The following is a 7,539-nucleotide window of genomic DNA, read 5'->3' as shown; positions in this document are numbered from 1 at the left end:
TCGTGTTAGTCATCCATAAAGGTATTTCTCGATAAAACTAATGGATATTTAGGTTGACCTAAATGCTAATACATACTAGATCAGCAATAGAAATATCCCCTATTAGCTTCGACAAATTGTGCTCAGAATCTACTAGTAGGTATATTTTATTATCTGTGCTATCTACAAGGAATAGTAAGCAAAGACATGTATATTATCCTAATGATTTTGCTATTGTTCTAGTTCAGGCTAAATGTTTGGTCGTGGTTAATAGATATTGAAAACATAGTGTATTTTGATAGTGTTGTGTTGTTTGCTTGTACTTTTTAAAAGAGGGGTTTTAGCTCAATAGGTACCTAGACTTATAAATTTATAATACCTAGGTATAGGTTGTTGTTCATTTTCGTGTTGTTAGTATTGTTTCGTTGTTGAGTTCTTTGAGCTATTGATTTAAGAAATAGGTTGCATGTTTTGGTTAATAACGTATGATTGAAATTTATCTTTATGTATATTAGAATCCCCTTCTTCATAACTCAAAAACTGTTTATTGAAACTGCGGTTAGAATTAAAAGAAACATTTGGTTGAAATCTATGATAACCGTTTACCTATTACCCTGATGTTTACTATTTTCAATTATCTAGGCTAGGTATGTGTAATATTACAATATCAATAGTCCTAAATGTATTTTAGTGGGTACGTAGGTACTTTATCTTTAGGTACTTTTGAATATTTTTTTCTTTAAGATTAATTAATTATCAGCTGATAATTAGGCCAAAATGACTCTTGTAGAGCTCTACAATAGAGTTTAATAGTCGTAAATTATTTTAAAAGTTAACAGGTTTTTCTTTATATTCGTTTTACGTTGTTTAAAATGTTATTAAGGGTTTGTCCTAGTTTGTACAAATGTATGTGACTGTATTTTACACGTTCGAGAACATAATATTGATATTGAGTTCTCTTAAATTTTCTTTTTGCCAGTTATTTAAAAAATTCTGTGATATAAATATATTTTCAAGGTAACCGATGTATACCTATGACAAAATAATTATTTCTTTATTTCGTACGAATTATTCAGCTTAATGCTTTTTCTGTGTAGGTATCTCTTGTGCCTAGTCTGTTTCTTTTTTGTATTAGTAAATAATAACTAATCGTGGCTTATTATTATTGTTCGTTAGATATATAGGTAGGTACCTATCAATTATTTTATATTATTATAAATTCAACACGCACAATCCGGTAAACTTTACTTAAACTTAGTTACTAATTGAATTCGTATCCTATTGATAACATTTGTCGTAGGGTATCTAAATATAGGTCAAGAAAATTAAATAATATCTACCGTTTGTTACGCGTCGGTGTAACAGGCGGCCGGAGCACGCGCTAGGCCCTCAAAGGTATTCACATACACAAATATTTGACATCCTCCGCCCATTGTGTCGGCCTCACCTAAAGGTTATCTTATCATTTGTTTGCTGAACAAACACCTCTGTTTGGTGACAGGCGCTCGAGTGTCTGTCCGTTTGTCTTCAATGTTAAATAAGCGCTTATCTGCAATCGAAGTCGCGCGCATTGCTATATGCGCTTCGGGGAAATGGAGCTTTGAATTGTGATAATGTTTTAATGTTTTGTGTTTTATTGTTTATTTGTTTTTGGGTGGTTTTGTTTTCGAAAAACTTGATGAAAGTCAGAATTAAATCGAATTAAATGTCTGTCTAAATGGCTACCTATGTTATCACATATCTACCTATAAGTGACACTATTTCTGATCAATATAATATATTATTATCTATATATATTTTTAACTGTTATAAAACAATTGTTCACAATAATATTCTGGTTGGTATTTAAAACGAGTGAAGGTTAAGATATTTATCTGTAGAATCGTCGAGAAAACAGGCAAATATCGTGATAACAATCAACACAACACCCGTTATTGAAACTAGTGCAAGTATTCTTATTCGTTTAAGCATACCAGGGAAAAACGAAATATTTCATTAAGTAAAGTGACAAGAGTATCGCCTACCTACCTCCTAAAAAGGACGTGCCCTGTTATTTTCATGCCCATAAAGCTTAAGTAGGTGAATATTAAATAATTATCCCTAACAGGGACTTTATAAGCGCAGAAACCTGGTTAACGTCTTAATTGCCTACATTCAGTCCATCAACGGGCAATTTTATGTAGGGTTCAAGTAGGTTGTTTATCGTTTTATTATGCAATAGCCCCCGATGGTCCTTAAAGTTCTGGCAAAGCTGACACACGGGGGGCCATTTTGGATGTTCGATAGTTTAGCGAACGGTGAGCAAAGAGGTAACACTTTAGAAGATTTCTAAGCGAGGGTATCTTCTCACAATGGTAAGGAAAAATGAATAGAATGACATATTTTATTAAAATAGTAAAAAATTAATTTATTTAATTTATGAGGTTAATTAATTGATCAATTATTATAAATCACACTTATCGATATAAGGTAGGTAATTTTTCAGCGGAGCTTTGGTTTGAATTATACTTTAATGATATTTTGTGATTATAAATTATTATTGTCCTTTGTCAAATTGGAATACGAAGTATCTAAATTCACCCCGTGTGAATATGGTCTAATTAACAGCTTTATTTAAAGAATTGGCCATCATTAATTAACGTATAGGCCGACAAAATAGGGTTTCATAATTAAAATGTCTTAATTTTATTGGGCTACCCTTGGACGTGTTCCTTTATATGCCCAATAAAGGGGATCATTTAGGGGGCTCATTATTGAAGGATCGATAATTCGTCAGGTAAAATTGAATGGTATCTTAGTAGCCCATATTAAATAAATTAAAAAAGTAACAGAATCCAATTGCTATTGTTTAATAAGAACATAAGAAGGAAATAATTATGTAGTTAATAATTGGAATAACATGTTAGAACAAATGTCTGTCTCACGATGCTTTATTCGATTGGATTTGATGACTTGATTAGGATGGATAAAATAGGTTATTATTTTTTACCGCCATTCTAATTTATATTTTTTATTACAATATTTTCTTGAAGACTCAGCATTTACTAAAACATGTAATGTCTTCTTACGATATTTAATTATTGAACAGATGACCAACTACAACTTTTTCTCAAAGCTGCATTACATTATCATGTACCGAGGTTATGATTTTAAATCATGCATAATATCTATCACATTTCCCAGATAAGAGAGACATTTGACATAGGTAGGTACTATTACTTTAAAGTTACAACTCTAAACCTCAAACACTTAGCAATAAAAAATTAAAAACTACATAACCAATGTCTTTAGACAGAAATCATTAAATATAGATAAGTTAATTACTCAAAGTAACGAGTGTAATAGAGCTACCTCAGTCCTCAACAAAGAAATAAAATCTATGAAATAATACCAATTAACTTCTACCAGTTATTATAAACGAAATTAGTTCATGGCTTCTCGGTTTATAAAATTCATTCATTATTATTTATTTATAGGGTAAAAGCCGGATAGTTGCGCCAGTGGGATACTTGCCGCAGTTTCGAATACACTATGTTACGGACATTAGTGGCAATAACGCTTTACTATAGTTGTAAGTACCCCTCCTGCAGACCTCAGTGCCACGTCAATCGTTTGTGTAGAATCACGCGTTTCATCTGTGTGAGCGAAATTGTTCCGCGGTGAAACTTCGATAGGCGTTGAAACTATATTGGTAAGTCATTTGTATTGAATATTTTTGTTACTAATTGTGATTTCAATATAGTTTATGTTTCTTTGCGTGCATTAGACTTTAAATTATACTGTTAATTACATTTTATTGCAAAATATTGTTGATTTATTTCGCAAATAAAAAGGGCAAGTATCCGTATCAAAAAGGATAGTCGCCTTAGAAACTTGTGCGGATAGTTGCTCTCGGGGCAACTATCCGCAACTACAAATTCTTTCACTAGCAAATATTAATATTATTGCGTTTTTATTGGTAATAAGGCATCTCCGTGCCGGTACAATATTCATTTCGCTAATTTTTTATTTAACTTCCAGGAAAATACCCTGTCCTTGATTTTGAAAATGAAAAAAGACTAGTGACTCATATACTAAAGCTCGGAGACCGAGGATTTCCTCCTGAAAGAAAAACAATTCGTCAGCTAGCTTACCAGTTTGCCGAAAATTTGGGGTTAAAGCATAACGGCTGGGCCACAATGGTTAAAAAGCTTTCTGGAAAGAAATCCCGAAATAGTTTTGAGGCAAGCTGAGGGTTTATCAATTGAAAGAGCGAGGGGTCTCAACAAGAAGACGTTGCAAAATTTTTTGATCTACTTATTACCTACTGTCTTAACTGAGAATGAATTGCTGGTTAAACCAGATGGAATATTTAATATGGATGAAACTGTATTGCATGCGATGTGGAAAGATGAAATCCCTCACTTCTGATGATTAATGCCAAAGTTGTAACAAATAATAAAGACTGATTAAGTGAATTGATATAAATTTGTTTTTTTATTTAAAAAAAATATTGTGAGGCATCTATCCCCTCACGAGGCAAGTATCCTCTGAAGTATTATTTACGATAGGCAACTATCCGCTAGATTAGGCAACTATCCTTCATTTGAGAGGTCAAATAAAACAGGATTTACTCAAAACCTTTAATAATTATGTTTAATAAAATAGGCTAATATGATGGTTTAAAGACCTATCTTTTGATATACATGTTTCATTATTCTTATTAAGTACATAATTTTTCATAATATAGCTTTTTTGAAAAGTGGCGCAACTATCCGGCTTTTACCCTATATGTAGGTAAGTATGTGTAACGTGGGATAGTAAGAATAAATTTAAGGAATTGGTTCCGTACCCAAGAATACAATATAAACATAGCGATACCCAATATAATAATATAATAACATGAAATGTTTATGAATTGTATTTTAGTAAAAAATTATAAATGCATAATATAACTTAGGTACATTACCTAACACTAAAAACAGTGTGTTCGTTTAAACGTATGTTTTTTTTTATTAAATTGAGAGATAATAAATTATTAATTAATTAAGTAATCTGCTTATTTAATATTTTATCAAAAAAATATCAATTCAACTAGAGTTTTTAATAAAAACTTTTGCACCTTAAAAGACAATTGAAAATTTTGTAGAGATTTTTTATAAAAAAAATCCACAAAATTATATCACATCACCGTATAACCCTAAATACTAAACTGTATCGTGTACATAATTTAAATTTGATTTTCATGTAAATTGATTTTATTCCAGATTTTTAATTAAAACCAACCCACTGTTTCACAAATATAAACAGAAGTTTACGACCGCCACTTTTTTAATTAGTTATGTTTAGTTCTATTTGTTTAATGGCTACCAAATGACAAGTTACGGTCGTATTTTAGAATCATTTCTATCTTATTACAATTCCCATATTATTATACTCATAAATTTTTATATGATGCCTTGTGGAAACCAAATAAATGTATGTATATAGAGCCTATGTCACTCAAGAATAATATAACTTTCAACTGCTGAATAAGTTTTTTACTTCATTCACTCTTCATTTCACTATATGTAGGTAGTTTAGTGAAAGGATTCTTATCTAAATTTAATTATTGAAAAGACGCAATGAACAAGAATATTCGACATCTTCCGTGATTTCGTGGTATCTTTTTCACATTTCGTGAAATCTCTGATATTATCTTTTCCCTGTACACCTATCTACTTATTAACTTCTTATAATATTGTGGTCAACCTTTAAAACAATTGAACAGATCCTGATGAGGCTTGCACATTTATTAACATTTGCTCTGAACTTTAACCTCATTGTCTCCTTCTGAAAATAATAGTAATATGCAGTAAATATAAAATTTATTAAACAACCAGTAAAAAATCTGTTGTATGATATGATCTGATCTTGATATTATTATCTTAAACCTGAGGGTACATTTTTAATAATTTATCCATAAATAAAAATAAATGTGAACAATACTGAATTTCTTATTGATATTTCTTTAAGTAGTCCTTGAGTTTACTATCAACGTATTTTATGTTTAAAGCCTTATTCAATTACCGATTATATGAAGTTCAACACTTGAAACGCTTAATAAATTATTGTTACATAAATAATTGGCTAATACCGTAGTGCTGAAGAAAGCGAGGCGAGTAGCGGAGCGATTTCTGTAAGTTTAAGAAATGTAGTAAAATGTGAATTGAATGATACTGATTATTTAAATAAATAATAGGTACCTATATTTATTAATTTTCTGAATTAACATTTAAATCAGACTGAAATTATTTGAGGTGAGGGAAAAACAAGTAAAAGAGAAGTTGAAATTAATATTTTATTAAGTACCTACTCATTAAGTTTTTATTAGGGATTTAATTTTATAATTCTGCCTCTGAATGGACCTTAGGTATATTCAATTTGATTTTAATTTAGTATTTAGGTAGGTACCAAGTATTGGCAATATTTTATTTTCTCTCGTATCATAACCGTTTTATGTTGCATTTTGTAAAGCTTAAGATGGTAAGGTAAAGAGTGAAAGCACTCATTACAGTAAGTAAAATTTAACTTATGTTAAATATTATAGCAAACTTTATTATAACACAATAACACATTAACAGTAAATTCCCCGTATAAAAAATAAAATATTTTTCCGCTTGTCGCTAATCGCCCTCGCTTAGCGACAAGCCACACACCCAATAGTAACAAGTGACAGCATCTTCGAAACGCAGCTGACAACGACTTAAAATACTTTTACACGGTCGTGTCGTAACCGTATGAGGTAAGAATTTAAAGCAAATATCGGATCCGTATTGCCTATAACGTCGAATAATATTGATAATAAAATCCAAATCGAACTGTTACAGCCAGTTGCAGTAATGAAATAATTTGCAACAGTTTATTACGTTTAAATGAAAATCAACTTATCGACGGCGGGTGGTAATCGAGTAATGAGAGCTTTTAACACGATCGAAGCGGGATTAATGATAATATTGTGGACTCTATTGCGTTGTAATAAGGGAGATAATTGTATTCGTTATTAAATTGAGACGTATATCTTTGCTTAATGCGATCACTGTTTGGTGCTTGGAAACTAATTTGCAAGTAATTGATGAACATTAAGTACATTTTGATTGTGTTGGTTATTTTTAGTGGCTAATTGTACAATCTTGGCGCAATTAAAATTTTGTTGATTTTTAGCTTTGATGTTGATCGCTATGAACTGTCGGGATGTGTTTTTTATTTGTTATTATGTTTTGTAAATTACTTTCGGGTCTTAATTAAGGGCTAAATATACGTATTTCGTTTAAACAAGCATAAAATATGACAGGAATGTTTATTGCAAATGGAAAATTAATATTTGTATTGAAATTTTTATGATAATTATGTGGTTTGAACGATTACAATTTGTAAATAATTTCGTATGTTAATAAATAAGTCAATGTTTTCATTGACTACTTTAATCAGAAATACCTTTTCATAGCTTTAAAAAATACCTCTTAATTTGAGAATTTTCACAAAAAAAAGAAGATACCAAAATCGTCGCCTTACTCCATGACGCGACCTTGGAATTTTACT

Source organism: Colias eurytheme, chromosome 17 (assembly GCF_061535395.1).
Source record: "Colias eurytheme isolate Ceu_HAF_F1 chromosome 17, ilColEury1 Martin Lab GWU primary, whole genome shotgun sequence".
NCBI classification, from domain to species: Eukaryota; Metazoa; Arthropoda; class Insecta; order Lepidoptera; family Pieridae; genus Colias; species Colias eurytheme.
This window is presented reverse-complemented; position numbering follows the sequence as displayed.